Source organism: Phyllobates terribilis, unplaced genomic scaffold, assembly GCF_046119375.1.
Source record: "Phyllobates terribilis strain yellow unplaced genomic scaffold, ASM4611937v1 Scaffold_10__3_contigs__length_209671492, whole genome shotgun sequence".
NCBI classification, from domain to species: Eukaryota; Metazoa; Chordata; class Amphibia; order Anura; family Dendrobatidae; genus Phyllobates; species Phyllobates terribilis.
In genome coordinates this window covers 184,700,240-184,722,624 of record NW_027362770.1, presented here as the reverse complement: position 1 = coordinate 184,722,624, position 22,385 = coordinate 184,700,240, and the positions used below count along the sequence as shown (strand labels likewise).

The 22,385-nt window shown below is 37.4% G+C and overlaps 1 protein-coding gene across 3 annotated transcripts in view; it reads left to right on the top strand.

Moving 5' to 3' along the window:
- Positions 1 to 22,385, top strand: part of NINJ2 (ninjurin 2) — a 58,870-nt gene that overhangs the window by 33,253 nt on the left and 3,232 nt on the right. The gene's annotated exons all lie outside the window — the stretch shown is intronic.

The window sequence follows — 22,385 nt, the reverse complement described above, 5'->3', positions numbered from 1 at the left end:
CGATCTATTAGTGGAAACAGCCTGCGGCCACCTCCATTAATTGTCAGTCAATCGCATAATTGTCCAGATTACAGGGGGCAGCAGAGAGCTGTTCGCTTCAAAGATAACAGCGGGTGGGTTAAGTGACGATCTTTGACACATATAGTTATGAAACTATGGATGATACTGCACATTTAGATACTGTATTATACTGCCAATAAGTACTAGAATATAACTACTATAATACTGCACCTATATACAAGAATATAACTGCTATAATACTGCCCCCTATGTACAAGAATATAACTACTATAATACTGCTCCCTACGTACAAGAATATAACTACTATAATACTGTTCCTATGTACAAGAACATAACTACTATAATACTGCACCTATATACAAGAACATAACTATTATAATACTGCCCCTATGTACAAGAATATAACTACTATAATACTGCCTCTATGTACAAGAATATAACTACTATAATACTGCCCCCTATGTACATGAATATAACTACTATAATACTGCCCCTATGTACAAGAATATAACTACTATAATACTGCCCCCTATGTACAAGAATATAACTACTATAATACTGCTGCTATGCACAAGAATATAACTACTATAATACTGCCTCCTATGTACAAGAATATAACTACTATAATACTGCCTCTTATATACAAGAATATAACTACTATAATACTGTTCCTATGTACAAGAATATAACTACTATAATACTGCACCTATATACAAGAATATAACTATTATAATACTGCCCCTATGTACAAGAATATAACTACTATAATACTGCCTCTATGTACAAGAATATAACTACTATAATACTGCCCCCTATGTACAAGAATATAACTACTATAATACTGCCCCCTATGTACATGAATATAACTACTATAATACTGCCCCCTATGTACAAGAATATAACTACTATAATACTGCTGCTATGTACAAGAATATAACTACTATAATATTGCCCCTATGTACAAGAATATAACTACTATAATACTGCCCCTATGTACAAGAATATAACTACTATAATACTGCCTCTTATATACAAGAATATAACTACTATAATACTGCCCCCTATGTGCAAGAATATAACTACTATAATACTGCCCCTAAGTACAAGAATATAACTACTATAATACTGCCCCCTATGTACAAGAATATAACTACTATAATACTGCCCCTATGTACAAGAATATAACGACTATAATACTGCCCCCTATGTACAAGAATATAACTACTATAATACTGCCCCCTATGTACAAGAATATAACTACTATAATACTGCCCCTATGTACAAGAATATAACTACTATAATACTGCCCCCTATGTACAAGAATATAACTACTATAATACTGCCCCTATGTACAAGAATATAACTACTATAATACTGCCCCTATGTACAAGAATATAACTACTATAATACTGCCCTCTATGTACAAGAATATAACTACTATAATACTGCCCCTATGTACAAGAATATAACTACTATAATACTGCTCCTATGTACAAGAATATAACTACTATAATACTTCCCCTATGTACAAGAATATAACTACTATAATACTGCCCCTATGTACAAGAATATAACTACTATAATACTGCCCCTATGTACAAGAATATAACTACTATAATACTGCCCCCTATGTACAAGAATATAACTACTATAATACTGCTCCTATGTACAAGAATATAACTACTATAATACTGCCCCCTATGTACAAGAATATAACTACTATAATACTGCCCCTATGTACAAGAATATAACTACTATAATACTGCCTCTTATATACAAGAATATAACTACTGTAATACTGCTCCTATGTGCAAGAATATAACTACTATAATACTGCCCCTATGTACAAGAATATAACTGCTATAATACTGCCCCTATGTACAAGAATATAACTACTATAATACTGCCCCCTATGTACAAGAATATAACTACTATAATACTGCCCCTATGTACAAGAATATAACTACTATAATACTGCCCCTATGTACAAGAATATAACTACTATAATACTGCCCTCTATGTACAAGAATATAACTACTATAATACTGCCCCTATGTACAAGAATATAACTACTATAATACTGCTCCTATGTACAAGAATATAACTACTATAATACTGCCCCCTATGTACAAGAATATAACTACTATAATACTGCTCCTATGTACAAGAATATAACTACTATAATACTGCCCCTATGTACAAGAATATAACTACTATAATACTGCCCCTATGTACAAGAATATAACTACTATAATACTGCCTCTTATATACAAGAATATAACTACTATAATACTGCCCCCTATGTGCAAGAATATAACTACTATAATACTGCCCCCTATGTACAAGAATATTACTACTATAATACTGCCCCTATGTACAAGAATATAACTGCTATAATAGTGCCCCCATGTACAAGAATATAACTACTATAATACTGCCCCCTATGTACAAGAATATAACTACTATAATACTGCCCCCTATGTACAGGAAGATAAGTATTATTATTATTATTTATTATTATAGCGCCATTTATTCCATGGCACTTTACATGTGAAAAAGGGGTATAATACAAGAACAATTACAATAATCTTGAACACAATGTGACAGCGACTGGTACAGGAGGAGCGAGGACCCTGCCCGCGAGGACTCACAATCTACAAGGGATGGGTGAGGATACAGTAGGTGGGGGTAGTGCTGGTCATGCAGTAATGTGGTGGAGCGGTGGTTACTGCAGGTTGTAGGCTTGTCGGAAGAGGTGGGTCTTCAGGTTCCTTTTGAAGGTTTCCACGGTCGGCGAGAGTCTGATGTGTTGGGGTAGAGAGTTCCAGAGTAGGAGGGAAGCACGGGAGAAATCTTGTATGTGATTGTGGGAGGAGGAGATAAGAGGGGAGTAGAGAAGGAGATCTTGTGAGGATCGGAGGCTGCGTGCGGGTATGTAGTGGGAGACTAGGTCACAGATATATGGAGGAGACAGGTTGTGGATGGCTTTGTATGTCATGGTTAGGGTTTTGAACTGGACTCTCTGAGCAATGGGGAGCCAGTGAAGAGATTGACAGAGAGGAGAGGCCGGGGAATAGCGGGGGGACAGGTGGATTAGTCGGGCAGCGGAGTTTAGGATAGATTGGAGGGGTGCGAGAGTGTTAGAGGGGAGGCCACAGAGCAGGAGGTTGCAGTAGTCGAGGCGGGAGATGATGGGGGCATGCACTAGGGTTTTTGCAGATTTATGGTTGAGAAATGTGCGGATCAGGGAGATATTTTTGAGTTGGAGTCGGCAGGAAGTGGAAAGGGCTTGGATATGTAGTTTGAAGGAGAGTTCAGAGTCCAGGGTTACCCCAAGGCAGCGAGCTTCAGGGACTGGGGAGAGTGGGGAGAGTGGACAGCCATTTACGTTGATGGATAGGTTAGTTGGGGGGGTTGAATAAGAAGGTGGAAAGATGATGAATTCTGTTTTGTCCATGTTAAGTTTTAGAAATCTGGCAGAGAAGAAGGATGAAATAGCAGACAGACATTGTGGGATTCTGGTTAGTATGGAGGAGATATCAGGTCCAGAGAGGTAGATCTGTGTGTCATCAGCATAGAGGTGATAATGAAAGCCATGAGACTCTATGAGCTGTCCCAGGCCGAAGGTGTAGATGGAGAAGAGCAGGGGTACTAGGACTGAACCCTGGGGGGACACCGACAGATATTGGGTGAGATGAGGAGGTGGTCTGTGAGTGAGAGACACTGAATGTCCGGTCTGTTAAGTATGAGGAGATCCAGGATAGGGCCAAGTCTGTGATGCCGAGAGATGAGAGAATCTGTAGTAAGAGGGAATGGTCCACTGCATCAAAGGCAGATGACAGGTCCAGGAGGAGGAGGACAGAGTAGTGTCGCTTAGATTTGGCGGTCAGTAGGTCGTTGGTGACTTTAGTCAGGGCAGTTTCAGTCGAGTGATGCGGTCGGAAGCCAGATTGTAGGCGGTCGAAGAGGGAGCAGGAGGAGAGGTGGGAGGACAGATCAAGGTGGACATGTTGTTCAAGTAGTATAATACTGCTCCCTATGTACAAGAATATATCTACTATAATACTGCTCGCTATGTACAAGAATATAACTACTATAATACTGCTCCTATGTACAAGAATATAACTACTATAATACTGCTCCTATGTACAAGAATATAACTACTATAATACTGCGCCCTATGTACAAGAATATAACTGCTATAATACTGCTCCCTATGTACAAGAATATAACAACTATAATACCGCCCCCTATGTACAAGAATATAACTACTATAATACTGCTCCCTATGTACAAGAATATAACTACTATAATACTGCCCCCTATGTACAAAAATATAACTACTATAATACTGCTCCGTATGTACAAGAATATAACTACTATAATACTGCCCCCTATGTACAAGAATATAACTACTATAATACTGCTCCCTATGTACAAGAATATAACTACTATAATACTGCCCCCTATGTACAAGAATATAACTACTATAATACTGCTCCCTATGTACAAGAATATAACTACTATAATACTGCCCCCTATGTACAAGAATATAACTACTATAATACTGCTCCTATGTACAAGAATATAACTACTATAATACTGTCCCCTATGTACAAGAATATAACTACTATAATACTGCTCCCTATGTACAAGAATATAACTACTATAATGATCTTTTTATTTAAAACTGACAACCAAATATTACAGAATAATTACATTAAAATCACAAAATAATAAATATTAAAGAAAATAAATACTGTGTTGTTACATCACTTACACAATAATATTAGATAACATTGATAAATCCCGCCACATGAAGGTTCCTCCAGTTCACATTACTTGAGTTAATCTTTATATCTTTCTTATACACTGACTTGAGACTTTCCAGGATCTTATACCTGACACTATCACAGGACAGGACCTCCTTATTGATGAGCAGGCAGCACCGTGCACACCACAGATGATAGATGGTCACCACATTTATTACATATAGTGAGCTTCGGTTATACGCCCTGAGCTCAGGCTGGAAGTCTCCGTACAGCAGCTGACCATACGACTGTCCCACCAGGTGCGGTAACTTTAGGGACAAGGACACACACTCCCATACCTGCATACTGAAGGGACACTCTAGAAGCAGATGCTCCATAGTCTCCTGTATACGGGGACACTCTTCTCTAGGACAGGATCTGTCTGATACATTCCTGCACTTTAGGTTATCTCTGACGTACATCTTACCATGGAGCCCCAGCCACGCCACGTCTCTCATATGAGGGGGGACTCTGGGATCTAGTACGTTTTTTGCAGCCTGTTTTACATCTAGACTTAGGGCGCCCCTCAATTGAACATGGACACTAAAGTGAGATGACAGCACGTTCTTATACAACTCCTTCCTACTGAGCTGCCTGACGTCCTCATACAGGATCCTCCATCTAATAACCTTACTTATTACATGGACACCATACCAAGAAACATTATTCTTTAGTCGGCCTGAGATTCTCTTGATGGGGTCCCCTACCGACCACACGGACACAAACTGCTGGATCTGGCTCTTAAACAAACAAGACCATGGCGTCTTCTCTGAATTCTTACAAAAAGAGAAATTCTTCATAAGAAACATGAGATTAAAGAAGAGCTCAGGACAGGGCATGGAGAGACCACCCTCCTTATGGGGGAGATAGACAATGTTTCTCCTGACCACATTCACTCTGTTACCCCACAAGAAGTGAAAGAAGACATTGGTAAGTCTGGGGAGTAACGCATCGGGCACAGGGAACACCACACTGATATAGAGGAAGAGCGGGAGCAGGAAGGTCTTCAGCAGGCGGACCTTCTCCAGATACGTCAGCTTCCAGTGTCTCCAGCTCTGCACCTTCTGCTCACACACCACCAGCTTCTCCTCCCAGTTCACCTTCCCATCATCTACAGCTCCAAACACTACTCCCAAAATCTTTATCTGACCCTGAACTGTTCTGAAGGGCACAGAGAAGACATCACTGTCACCCCCCAACCACAACGCCTCGCTCTTCTCCATGTTCACAGAGGAGTTAGACACATTGGAGAAGGCTGTCATCTCCTGCTGTAGAGCCGTACAGTCTTCTCTAGAAGACACCACCACCGACACGTCATCCGCATAGGCGCAGAACTTTACATCCTCCACTGTACTCTGCAGGCAACACCTCAGCCCTGTGAAACCTCTATGATCCTGCACTTTTCTAAGGAAAGGATCCAGACTAAAGACATACAACAATGGGCTGAGAGGACAGCCCTGCCTCACCCCTGACATGATCCTGAAGGGCTCAGCCAAGTGACCATTAATCAGCGGCAGGCTTACAGCCTCCTTATACACAACCTGCAGCCACTGCACAAACCGCACCGGGAGGCCATAGTGTAACAACACCTGGTACAGGTAGTCATGATGGACTCTATCAAAGGCTTTACTCTGGTCTAAGCCCACAATATACGCCCCCACATTGTGCTGCTTAATGTACGTCACAGCTTCTCTCACCAGCAGCAATGAGTCCTCTATCGTCCGACCCTTCACACCACACGTCTGGTTGGCGATGATCAGCTCACCCGCCACCTCACTCAGCCGATAATACAAGATCTTGGCCAGGATTTTATAGTCAGTGTTTAGCAAAGACAGTGGACGCCAGTTCTTTACATCTTTTAGATTTCCCTTCTTTGCTAAGAGAACCAGAACAGATGTATACTGGGACTGTAGGAGCTTCCCTGCAGAGAGGCAATCATTATAGACCTGCACCAGGTCCGGAGCCAACAAGTCCCTGAACTCTTTGTAAAACTCGCTGGTCAGGCCGTCCAGTCCTGGGCACTTGTTGGCCTTTAAGGAGTCAATGCTCCTCTTCACCTCATCCTCAGTTATGGGATCGGCCATACTATCTGCCTGCACCAGGTCTAACGTTGGTAGGGACACCCCCTTCAGATAAGCTTTAATGTCATCCTTATTAATATGAGCCCCTTTATACAGATCTCTATAATAATCCCCAATGATCCTGTGGACTTTCTCCGGCTCTGACTGCTCCACCCCATTCCCATCTAACAAGCCAGTGATCAGCTTCTTACTAACCCTGTTCTTACAGGCAATAAAGGGATCTGGGTTATGGACGCCCCAACTATCAAACTGTCCCTCCGCCTTGAGAGACTTGAGGCGATCGTACTGCAGCTCCCTCATCCGCTGCTTTATATGGCTGACGCTCCGTCCGTCCACCTCATCACCACCATTCATCCTGCTGTATAGCCGGCTGAGGTGCAGTCTCAGGGCTGTGTATCTCATATAATCCATATTACTACGTCTCCTGGCTGATCGTATAATAAACTGCTTGATGTCACTCTTCATGATCTCCCACCACTCAGCTGTGTCATCACACATACACTGGGTGGTCCTACGTTCATTATAGAATGTGGTGAAGGCCTCTCTGAACCGAGGATCTTGGACCACAGAGCTGTTCACCTTCCAGTACCCCTTTCCACAGACCACAGCTTGGGCCAGATCCAGCGTCACACTCACCATACAATGGTCCGAATACTCCAGGGGGCTGATCCTGTACTGAGAGCATCTCACCTCCCTCTTTATATACACCCGGTCTATCCTACTGGCATTACCACCCTTATGGTAAGTGTACATCTTACTGGTATGATGAGACCCATAGGGGTCTACTAGGTGGGCCTGCTGGACTATATTATTAAGGAACGTCTCATCATATCTTAGTTGCTAATGACTGCTGGATCTGTCCACATTACAGGACACATTATTAAAGTCCCCACACAATATAAATACTTTAGATGTAAAGCAATATGGTTTCATGTGGTCAAATAGTTCCCTCCGCTCTTTCCTGGTCTGCGGAGCATAAATGTTTATCGCTCTATAATGGATGGAGTCCAATGTAAAGTCCAGCATCAGACAGCGACCCGGACAGATCTCCAGGACTCTGTCCACCTGGACATTCATGGTATTAAAGAGGACCCCCACACCGTCATTTCTCTCCAGACCGAAGGACCAGTATGACGGCCCAAGTCTCCAGTCTCTCTTGGCTGCATACACATGAGCATTGCTCTTCAAATACGTCTCCTGCAAGAAGAAGACGTCAGATCTCTCGTCAGACAAACGCTGGTAAATCGCCTGGCGCCGGCTCGCAGTCCTCACACTGTTCACATTAATGGAGTTTATTCTCAGCCGCATCCTGATCACTTAGACTTTTTGGTCTTCTTCCTCCTTCCACTGCTGTCACCTGTAGTGCCCCATCTCTTTGTGGACACGGGAGGGTCAGGATCCCCCTCATCAGAGATGTTTTCTAGGACGCATGAAGGACTTTGCTCCATTTGTGACTCTTCTTCTTGGTCTTCTCCCAGCACATTGTAACGTCCAGGACTTATCACCATCACTGGAGGCTCAGAGGTTTTCTGTACTGTTGTGACTTTTCTGGTGGGATCCACAGATGCATTTTTTCTTTTTACGGTCACAAAGCCTTCCTCATCCACACTGGACAGTGCAGGCGGACTAACTGCTTCCACAGATGTACTGGGCTGATGTTTGGATGGTTTGGTGGCAGGCTTTCTGGACACCTTAGGCCTCTCTTTAACAACTGGCATTTTAGGCCCTACTTTAGTGGCTGATCGAAGCTTAGGTCTTATTATATTGGCTGATGGCGGTTTAGGTCTTTCTTTAGTGGCTGGTGGGCCTTTAGGTGGTTCTTCAGTGGCTGGTGGTCCTAGTAGTGCAGCATCCGTTAGTACCTCAGACTCTGGAGCAGGTTCACTGATACTGTGACTTCTGTCCTCATCCATACCAGCTTCTGGGACATCAGAACCTCTGGTGACATCTTCCTGAATAACTTCTGAGGAGGTCTGGCCATTATATTTATTGTGTTCTGCATGCCGGCAATCCCGGAACGTATGCCCTGGTTCTGAGCACAGATTACAGATGACGGGTCCTGTGCATTTGTCCTTTGTATGACCTGACTGTCCACATAATGAGCATGTGATACGAGAGCAGTTTATGGCGAGATGCCGGCCCCCACATCTATGGCACAGACGTGGCTGACCAGGGTAGTAGCAGATCCCCCTCTCTGAGCCCAGGTAGAAGGAGTGCGGCAGGTGTCTGGTCACACCGCTCTCTTGTATCAGCTGGATTTTCAGTGTATATCCTCCATTCCATATCTGCTCCTCATCATAGATCTTGTCGGGATGACTTCTCACTATGCACTGCCGGTTCAGCCAGTGCTGCAGATCCGCCACCGCCACCACCTCAGACTGGAACAGGACAGTGGCCGTTATCTCCTGCGGCTTAGACAGCTGGATACAATGGAGGTGATCCCAGATCTCATCTTCTCTGGTGTCATTATAGATGTTCCAGAACAAATCCAGATCACACTGGAGCTTAAAGCTGATGTCATAGATCCTGCTGGATGGGATATGGATCAGAGCGTAGACCTCAGACGCATTGAACTTCATGAAGTCTTTTAGGAGAACTTTCCCAATGTAAATTCTGGATGGGATGTTCTCCTCTGGTCCTGTGTATTTTATCCTGACTGTGTTTCTCCTCTGAGGCGGGGGGTTCACTGGTCTGGTGACATTAGAGAACAGTCTCCTGAACTGATGGTCAGCAGATGGGTCAGTGCCGGAGCTTTCACCAGCCGCAGATGGGTCAGTGCCGGAGCTTTCACCAGCCGCAGGTGGATCAGTGCTGGAGATCTCCACCGCTGCTGGAGGATTAGTGCTGGAGCTCTCCCTAGCTCCATGATTACTGACACCTGACTGTGCTGCAACAACACCCAGATCTACTACTGATGGTTGCACAGTATTGTCTCTATTCACTGACATGGAGGGTTGAGAGTCCATTACCACTGCAGTGTGGTCTCCATCCGCTGACATACATGACATAGAGTCCATCACCACTGATTGCTGCACAGTATTGTCTCCATTCACTGACATGGAGGGCTCAGAGTCCATTACCCCTGCAGTGTGGTCTCCATCCACTGACACACATGACATAGAGTCCATCACCACTGATTGCTGCACAGTATTATCTCCAGTCACTGACATGGAGGGCTCAGAGTCCATTACCCCTGCAGTGTGGTCTCCATCCACTGACACACATGACATAGAGTCCATTACCACTGATTGCTGCACAGTATTGTCTCCATTCACTGACATGGAGGGCTCAGAGTCCATTACCCCTGCAGTGTGGTCTCCATCCACTGACACACATGACATAGAGTCCATCACCACTGATTGCTGCACAGTATTATCTCCAGTCACTGACATGGAGGGTTCAGAGTCCATTATAATATTTGTATTATCTGTTGCAGACAGACATTCACTAGCACCAGTGAGCGGGGTCTCACAGCGCTGAGGGGGGTCTCACTCACAGTATCAGTACAGGGTGCACTTTCTTTCTCACTCTCAGCAGCTGAGCTCACTTCATTGCTGTATAGAGAGGTCACTGCAGTTAACCCCTCGTTTGCTGGCACACTTTCCTCTGCAGCACTTTCTGGTGTCTCGGACCCCTCACATTGTGCCCCTGATATCAGCGCTGCACTTCTCACTGGGCTTCCTTGCTCCACAATGCTGTACACAGTTTTATATTTAATGTCCTTATTCCCTATGAAGCGTTTTCTGCTCACAGTCTGGGCTCTGGATCCTTCTTTTTCTCTTTAGCCCAAGTCTCCTTTCTGGGCACAGAGTTTAAACCTTTCTCGAGTTTTTCTTTCCTGATCAGCAGCTCTCGGCTGCAATCATCCAGACACTCGCACTTCATCAGCTTTACCTTAGGATCAGTCTCTTTCTTAATTTCTTCTTTTAGTTTGCTGATATGCAATTCCAGCTTAAATATACTTTGCCTTGTAACTTTAGCATTTAATCCTCCAACATAACAAGCAGGTTTAGAAGACTCACCAGCCACCATCTCCAGCTTTCCATTACCATCAGGTGCAGGCTGCAGGCCGGACTCCAAACCAGGGGCTTTCCCTGGATCATCAGCCCAGCTCCTCTCCCCTCCACCTGGGTCAAAAGCCATGCCTCCGCCCTGCTGAGAGCTCACAAGCACACGTCTATCCTCTCCTATGGACAAGAATAGAACCACTATAATACTGCCCCCTATGTACAAGAAAATAACTACTATAATACTGCTCCTATGTACAAGAATATAACTACTATAACACTGCGCCCTATGTACAAGAATATAACTACTATAATACTGCCCCCTATGTACAAGAATATAAATACTATAATACTGCCCCTACGTACAAGAATATAACTACTATAATACTGCTCCCTATGTACAAGAATATAACTACTATAATACTGCCCCTATGTACAAGAATATAACTACTATAATACTGCCCCCTATGTGCAAGAATATAACTACTATAATACTGCTCCCTATGTACAAGAATATAACTACTATAATACTGCCCCTATGTACAAGAATATAACTACTATAATACTGCTCCCTATGTACAAGAACATAACTACTATAATACTTCCCCTATGTACAAGAATATATCTGCTATAATACTGCCCCTATGTACAAGAATATAACTACTATAATACTGCTCCTATGTACAAGAATATAACTACTATAATATCGCCCCCTATGTACAAGAATATAACTACTATAATACTGCCCCCTATATACAAGAATATAACTACTATAATACTTCCCCTATGTACAAGAACATAACTACTATAATACTTCCCCTATGTACAAGAATATAACTACTATAATACTGCCCTCTATGTACAAGAATATAATTACTATAATACTGCCCCCTATATACAAGAATATAACTACTATAATACTGCCCCCTATGTACAAGAATATAACTACTATAATACTGCCCCCTATATACAAGAATATAACTACTATAATACTGCCCCTATGTACAACAACATAACTACTATAATACTGCTCCTATGTACAAGAATATAACTACTATAATACTGCCCCCTATGTACAAGAATATAAATACTATAATACTGCTCCTATGTACAAGAATATAACTACTATAACACTGCGCCCTATGTACAAGAATATAGCTACTATAATACTGCCCCCTATGTACAAGAACATAACTACTATAATACTGCCCCCTATGTACAAAAATATATCTACTATAATACTGCTCCTATGTACAAGAATATAACTACTATAACACTGCGCCCTATGAACAAGAATATAACTACTATAATTCTGCCCCCTATGTACAAGAATATAACTACTATAATACTGCTCCCTATGTACAAGAATATAACTACTATAATACTGCCTCCTATGTACAAGAATATGACTACTATAATACTGCCCCCTATGTACAAGAATATAACTACTATAATACTGCCCCCTATGTACAAGAATATAACTATTATAATACTGCCCCTATGTACAAGAATATAACTACTATAATACTGCCCCCTATGTACAAGAATATAACTACTATAATACTGCTCCCTATGTACAAGAATATAACTACTATAATACTGCCCCCTATGTGCAAGAATATAACTACTATAATACTGCTCCCTATGTACAAGAATATAACTACTATAATACTGCCCCTATGTACAAGAATATAACTACTATAATACCGCTCCCTATGTACAAGAACATAACTACTATAATACTTCCCCTATGTACAAGAATATATCTGCTATAATACTGCCCCTATGTACAAGAATATAACTACTATAATACTGCTCCTATGTACAAGAATATAACTACTATAATATCGCCCCCTATGTACAAGAATATAACTACTATAATACTGCCCCCTATATACAAGAATATAACTACTATAATACTGCCCCTATGTACAAGAACATAACTACTATAATACTGCTCCTATGTACAAGAATATAACTACTATAATACTGCCCGCTATGTACAAGAATATAACTACTATAATACTGCTCCTATGTACAAGAATATAACTACTATAATACTGCCCCCTATGTACAAGAATATAACTACTATAATACTGCCCCCTATGTACAAGAATATAAGTACTATAATACTGCTCCTATGTACAAGAATATAACTACTATAACACTGCGCCGTATGTACAAGAATATAACTACTATAATACTGCCCCCTATGTACAAGAATATAACTACTATAATACTGCTTCCTATGTACAAGAAGATAACTACTATAATACTGCCTCCTATGTACAAGAATATAACTACTATAATACTGCCCCCTATGTACAAGAATATAACTACTATAATACTGCCCCCTATGGACAAGAATATAACTACTATAATACTGCCCCCTATGTACAAGAATATAACTACTATAATACTGCTCCTATGTACAAGAATATAACTACTATAATACTGCTCCTATGTACAAGAATATAACTACTATAATACTGCCCCCTATGTACAAGAATATAACTACTATAATACTGCCTCCTATGTACAAGAATATAACTACTATAATACTGCCCCCTATGTACAAAAATATAACTACTATAATACTGCCCCCTATGTACAAGAATATAACTACTATAATACTGTTCCCTATGTACAAGAATATAACTACTATAATACTGCTCCCTATGCACAAGAACATAACTACTATAATACTTCCCCTATGTACAAGAATATATCTACTATAATACTGCCCCTATGTACAAGAATATAACTACTATAATACTGCTCCTATGTACAAGAATATAACTACTATAATATCGCCCCCTATGTACAAGAATATAACTACTATAATACTGCCCCCTATATACAAGAATATAACTACTATAATACTGCCCCTATGTACAAGAACATAACTACTATAATACTTCCCCTATGTACAAGAATATATCAACTATAATACTGCCCTTTATGTACAAGAATATAATTACTATAATACTGCCCCCTATGTACAAGAATATAACTACTATAATACTGCCCCCTATGTACAAGAATATAACTACTATAATACTGCCCCCTATGTACAAGAATATAACTACTATAATACTGCCCCTATGTACAAGAACATAACTACTATAATACTTCCCCTATGTACAAGAATATATCTACTATAATACTGCCCTTTATGTACAAGAATATAATTACTATAATACTGCCCCCTATGTACAAGAATATAACTACTATAATACTGCCCCCTATGTACAAGAATATAACTACTATAATACTGCCCCCTATGTACAAGAATACAACTACTATAATACTGCTCCTATGTACAAGAATATAACTACTATAATACTGCCCCCTATGTACAAGAATTTAACTACTATAATACTTCCCCTATGTACAAGAAGATATCTACTATAATACTGCCTCCTATGTACAAGAATATAACTACTATAATACTACTCCCTATGTACAAGAATATAACTACTATAATACTGCTCCTATGTACAAGAATATAACTACTATAATACTGACCCTATGTACAAGAATATAACTACTATAATACTGCCCCCTATGTACAAGAATATAACTACTATAATACTGCTCCTATATACAAGAATATAACTACTATAATACTGCGCCCTATGTACAAGAATATAACTGCTATAATACTGCTACTATATACAAGAATATAACTACTATAACACTGCCCCTATGTACAAGAATATAACTACTATAATACTGCCTCTATGTACAAGAATATAACTACTATAATACTGCTCCTATGTACAAGAATATAACTACTATAATACTGCTCCTATGTACAAGAATATAACTACTATAATACTGCTCCTATGTACAAGAATATAACTACTATAATACTGCTCCTATGTACAAGAATATAACTACTATAATACTGCCCCCTATGTACAAGAATATAACTACTATAATACTGCCCCTTATGTACAAGAATTTAACTACTATAATACTTCCCCTATGTACAAGAAGATATCTACTATAATACTGCCTCCTATGTACAAGAATATAACTACTATAATACTACTCCCTATGTACAAGAATAAAACTACTATAATACTGCTCCCTATGTACAAGAATATAACTACTATAATATTGACCCTATGTACAAGAATATAACTACTATAATACTGCCCCCTATGTACAAGAATATAACTACTATAATACTGCCCCCTATGTACAAGAATATAACTACTATAATACTGCCCCTATGTACAAGAACATAACTACTATAATACTTCCCCTATGTACAAGAATATATCTACTATAATACTGCCCTTTATGTACAAGAATATAATGACTATAATACTGCCCCCTATGTACAAGAATATAACTACTATAATACTGCCCCCTATGTACAAGAATATAACTACTATAATACTGCCCCCTATGTACAAGAATACAACTACTATAATACTGCTCCTATGTACAAGAATATAACTACTATAATACTGCCCCCTATGTACAAGAATTTAACTACTATAATACTTCCCCTATGTACAAGAAGATATCTACTATAATACTGCCTCCTATGTACAAGAATATAACTACTATAATACTGCTCCCTATGTACAAGAATATAGCTATTATAATACTGCCCCTATGTACAAGAATATAACTACTATAATACTACTCCCTATGTACAAGAATATAACTACTATAATACTGACCCTATGTACAAGAATATAACTACTATAATACTGCCCCCTATGTACAAGAATATAACTACTATAATACTGCTCCTGTATACAAGAATATAACTACTATAATACTGCCCCTATGTACAAGAATATAATTGCTATAATACTGCTACTATATACAAGAATATAACTACTATCACACTGCCCCTATGTACAAGAATATAACTACTATAATACTGCCCCTATGTACAAGAATATAACTACTATAATACTGCTCCTATGTACAAGAATATAACTACTATAATACTGCTCCTATGTACAAGAATATAACTACTATAATACTGCTCCTATGTACAAGAATATAACTACTATAATACTGCCTCCTATGTACAAGAATATAACTACTATAATACTGCTCCTATGTACAAGAATATAACTACTATAATACTGCCCCCTATGTACAAGAATATAACTACTATAATACTGCCCCCTATGTACAAGAATTTAACTACTATAATACTTCCCCTATGTACAAGAAGATATCTACTATAATACTGCCTCCTATGTACAAGAATATAACTACTATAATACTACTCCCTATGTACAAGAATATAACTACTATAATACTGCTCCCTATGTACAAGAATATAACTACTATAATACTGACCCTATGTACAAGAATATAACTACTATAATATTGCCCCCTATGTACAAGAATATAACTACTATAATACTGCTCCTATATACAAGAATATAACTACTATAATACTGCCCCCTATGTACAAGAATATAACTGCTATAATACTGCTACTATATACAAGTATATAACTACTATAACACTGCCCCTATGTACAAGAATATAACTATTATAATACTGCCCCTATGTACAAGAATATAACTACTATAATACTGCTCCTATGTACAAGAATATAACTACTATAATACTGCTCCTATGTACAAGAATATAACTACTATAATACTGCTCCTATGTACAAGAATATAACTACTATAATACTGCCTCGTATGTACAAGAATATAACTACTATAATACTGCTAATATGTACAAGAATATAACTACTATAATACTGCTCCTATGTACAAGAATTTAACTACTATAATACTGCCCCCTATGTACAAGAATATAACTACTATAATACTGCTCCCTATGTACAAGAATATAACTTCTATAATACTGCCCCCTATGTACAAGAATATAACTACTATAATACTGCTCCCTATGTACAAGAATATAGCTATTATAATACTGCCCCTATGTACAAGAATATAACTACTATAATACTGCTCCTATGTACAGAATATAACTACTATAATACTGCCCCCTATATACAAGAATATAACAACTATAATACTGCCCCTTTGTACAAGAACATAACTACTATAATACTTCCCCTATGTACAAGAATATATCTATTATAATACTGCCCTTTATTTACAAGAATATAATTACTGTAATACTGCCCCCTATGTACAAGAATATAACTACTATAATACTGCCCCCTATGTACAAGAATATAACTACTATAATACTGCTCCATATGTACAAGAATATAACTACTATAATACTGCTCCTATGTACAAGAATATAACTACTATAATACTGCCTCCTATGTACAAGAATATAACTACTATAATACTGCTCCTATGTACAAGAATATAACTACTATAATACTGCCCCCTATGTACAAGAATATAACTACTATAATACTGCCCCCTATGTACAAGAATATAACTACTATAATACTGCTCCTATGTACAAGAATATAACTACTATAATACCGCCCCCTATGTACAAGAATATAACTATTATAATACTGCCCCTATGTACAAGAATATAACTACTATAATACTGCCCCCTATGTAAAAGAATATAACTACTATAATACTGCTCCTATGTACAAGAATATAACTACTATAATACTGCCCCCTATGTACAAGAATATAACTACTATAATACTGCTCCTATATATAAGAATATAACTACTATAATACTGCCCCTATGTACAAGAATATAACTACTATAATACTGCCCCTATGTACAAGAATATAACTACTATAATACTGCTCCCTATGTACAAGAATATAACTACTATAATACTGCTCCCTATGTACAAGAATATAACTACTATAACACTGCCCCTTATGTACAAGAATATAACTACTATAATACTGCTCCTATGTACAAGAATATAACTACTATAATACTGCCCTCTATGTACAAGAATTTAACTACTATAATACTTCCCCTATGTACAAGAAGATATCTACTATAATACTGCCTCCTATGTACAAGAATATAACTACTATAATACTACTCCCTATGTACAAGAATATAACTACTATAATACTGCTCCCTATGTACAAGAATATAACTACTATAATACTGACCCTATGTACAAGAATATAACTACTATAATACTGCCCCCTATGTACAAGAATATAACTACTATAATACTGCTCCTGTATACAAGAATATAACTACTATAATACTGCCCCCTATGTACAAGAATATAACTGCTATAATACTGCTACTATATACAAGAATATAACTACTATAACACTGCCCCTATGTACAAGAATATAACTACTATAATACTGCCCCTATGTACAAGAATATAACTACTATAATACTGCTCCTATGTACAAGAATATAACTACTATAATACTGCTCCTATGTACAAGAATATAACTACTATAATACTGCTCCTGTGTACAAGAATATAACTACTATAATACTGCCTCCTATGTACAAGAATATAACTACTATAATACTGCTCCTATGTACAAGAATATAACTACTATAATACTGCCCCCTATGTACAAGAATATAACTACTATAATACTGCTCCCTATGTACAAGAATATAACTACTATAATACTGACCCTATGTACAAGAATATAACTACTATAATACTGCCCCCTATGTACAAGAATATAACTACTATAATACTGCTCCTATATACAAGAATATAACTACTATAATACTGCCCCCTATGTACAAGAATATAACTGCTATAATACTGCTACTATATACAAGAATATAACTACTATAACACTGCCCCTATGTACAAGAATATAACTACTATAATACTGCCCCTATGTACAAGAATATAACTGCTATAATACTGCTCCTATGTACAAGAATATAACTAATATAATACTGCTCCTATGTACAAGAATATAACTACTATAATACTGCTCCTATGTACAAGAATATAACTACTATAATACTGCCTCCTATGTACAAGAATATAACTACTATAATACTGCTAATATGTACAAGAATATAACTACTATAATACTGCTCCTATGTACAAGAATTTAACTACTATAATACTGCCCCCTATGTACAAGAATATAACTACTATAATACTGCTCCCTATGTACAAGAATATAACTACTATAATACTTCCCCCTATGTACAAGAATATAACTACTATAATACTGCTCCCTATGTACAAGAATATAACTACTATAATACTGCCCCCTATGTACAGAATATAACTACTATAATACTGCCCCCTATATACAAGAATATAACAACTATAATACTGCCCCTTTGTACAAGAACATAACTACTATAATACTTCCCCTATGTACAAGAATATATCTACTATAATACTGCCCTTTATGTACAAGAATATAATTACTATAATACTGCCCCCTATGTACAAGAATATAACTACTATAATACTGCCCCCTATGTACAAGAATATACCTACTATAATACTGCTCCATATGTACAAGAATATAACTACTATAATACTGCTCCTATGTACAAGAATATTACTACTATAATACTGCCTCCTATGTACAAGAATATAACTACTATAATACTGCTCCTATGTACAAGAATATAACTACTATAATACTGCCCCCTATGTACAAGAATATAACTACTATAATACTGCCCCCTATGTACAAGAATATAACTACTATAATACTGCTCCTATGTACAAGAATATAACTACTATAATACCGCCCCCTATGTACAAGAATATAACTACTATAATACTGCCCCTATGTACAAGAATATAACTACTATAATACTGCCCCCTATGTACAAGAATATAACTACTATAATACTGCTCCTATGTACAAGAATATAACTACTATAATACTGCCCCCTATGTACAAGAATATAACTACTATAATACTGCTCCTATGTACAAGAATATAACTACTATAATACTGCCCCTATGTACAAGAATATAACTACTATAATACTGCCCCTATGTACAAGAATATAACTACTATAATACTGCTCCCTATGTACAAGAATATTACTACTATAATACTGCTCCCTATGTACAAGAATATAACTACTATAACACTGCCCCTTATGTACAAGAATATAACTACTATAATACTGCTCCTATGTACAAGAATATAACTACTATAATACTGCTCCCTATGTACAAGAATATAACTACTATAATACTGCCCCTATGTACAAGAATATAACTACTATAATACTGCCCCCTATGTACAAGAATATAACTACTATAATACTGCTCCCTATGTACAAGAATATAACTACTATAATACTGCCCCTATGTACAAGAATATAACTACTATAATACTGCCCCCTATGTACAAGAATATAACTACTATAATACTGCCCCCTATGTACAAGAATATAACTACTATAATACTGCCCCTATGTACAAGAATATAACTACTATAATACTGCTCCTATGTACAAGAATATAACTACTATAATACTGCCCCCTATGTACAAGAATATAACTACTATAATACTGCCTCCTATGTACAAGAATATAACTACTATAATACTGCTCCTATGTACAAGAATATAACTACTATAATACTGCCCCCTATGTACAAGAATATAACTACTATAATACTTCTCCTATGTACAAGAATATAACTACTATAATACTGTCCCCTATGTACAAGAATATAACTACTATAATACTGCCTCCTATGTACAAGAATATAACTACTATAATACTGCTCCTATGTACAAGAATATAACTACTATAATACTGCCCCCTATGTACAAGAATATAACTACTATAATACTGCTCCTATGTACAAGAATATAACTACTATAATACTGCCCCCTATGTACAAGAATATAACTACTATAATACTGCTCCTATGTACAAGAATATAACTACTATAATACTGCCCCCTATGTACAAGAATATAACTACTATAATACTGCTCCTATGTACAAGAATATAACTACTATAATACTGCCCTCTATGTACAAGAATATAACTACTATAATACTGCTCCTATGTACATGAATATAACTACTATAATACTGCCCCTATGTACAAGAATATAACTACTATAATACTGCCCCCCTATGTACAAGAATATAACTATTATAATACTGCCCCCTATGTACAAGAATATAACTACTATAATACTGCCCCCTATGTACAAGAATATAACTACTATAATACTGCCCCCTATGTACAGAATATAACTACTATAATACTGCCTCCTATGTACAAGAATATAACTACTATAATACTGCCCCCTATGTACAGAATATAACTACTATAATACTGCCCCCTATGTACAAGAATATAACTACTATAATACTGCCCCCTATGTACAAGAATATAACTATAATACTGCTCCTATGTACAAGAATATAACTACTATAATACTGCCCCCTATGTACAAGAATATAACTACTATAATACTGCCCCCTATGTACAGAATATAACTACTATAATACTGCCCCCTATGTACAAGAATATAACTACTATAATACTGCCCCCTATGTACAAGAATATAACTACTATAATACTGCCCCCTATGTACAAGAATATAACTACTATAATACTGCTCCTATGTACAAGAATATAACTACTATAATACTGCCCTCTATGTACAATGATATAACTACTATAATACTGCTCCCTATGTACAAGAATATAACTACTATAATACTGCTCCTGTGTACTAGAATATAACTACTATAATACTGCCCCCTATGTACAGAATATAACTACTATAATACTGCCCCCTATGTACAAGAATATAACTACTATAATACTGCCCCCTATGTACAAGAGTATAACTACTATAATACTGCTCCTATGTACAAGAATATAACTACTATAATACTACCCCCTATGTACAAGAATATAACTACTATAATACTGCCCCCTATGTACAAGAATATAACTACTATAATACTGCCCCCTATGTACAAGAATATAACTACTATAATACTGCCCCTATGTACAAGAATATAACTACTATAATACTGCCCTCTATGTACAATGATATAACTACTATAATACTGCTCCCTATGTACAAGAATATAACTACTATAATACTACCCCCTATGTACAAGAATATAACTACTATAATACTGCCCCTATGTACAAGAATATAACTACTATAATACTGCCCTCTATGTACAATGATATAACTACTATAATACTGCTCCCTATGTACAAGAATATAACTACTATAATACTGCCCCTATGTACTAGAATATAACTACTATAATACTGCCCCCTATGTACAAGAATATAACTACTATAATACTGCCCCTATGTACAAGAATATAACTACTATAATACTGCCCCTATGTACAAGAATATAACTACTATAATACTGCCCTCTATGTACAATGATATAACTACTATAATACTGCTCCCTATGTACAAGAATATAACTACTATAATACTGCCCCTATGTACTAGAATATAACTACTATAATACTGCCCCCTATGTACAAGAATATAACTACTATAATACTGCTCCTATGTACAATCTGATGTG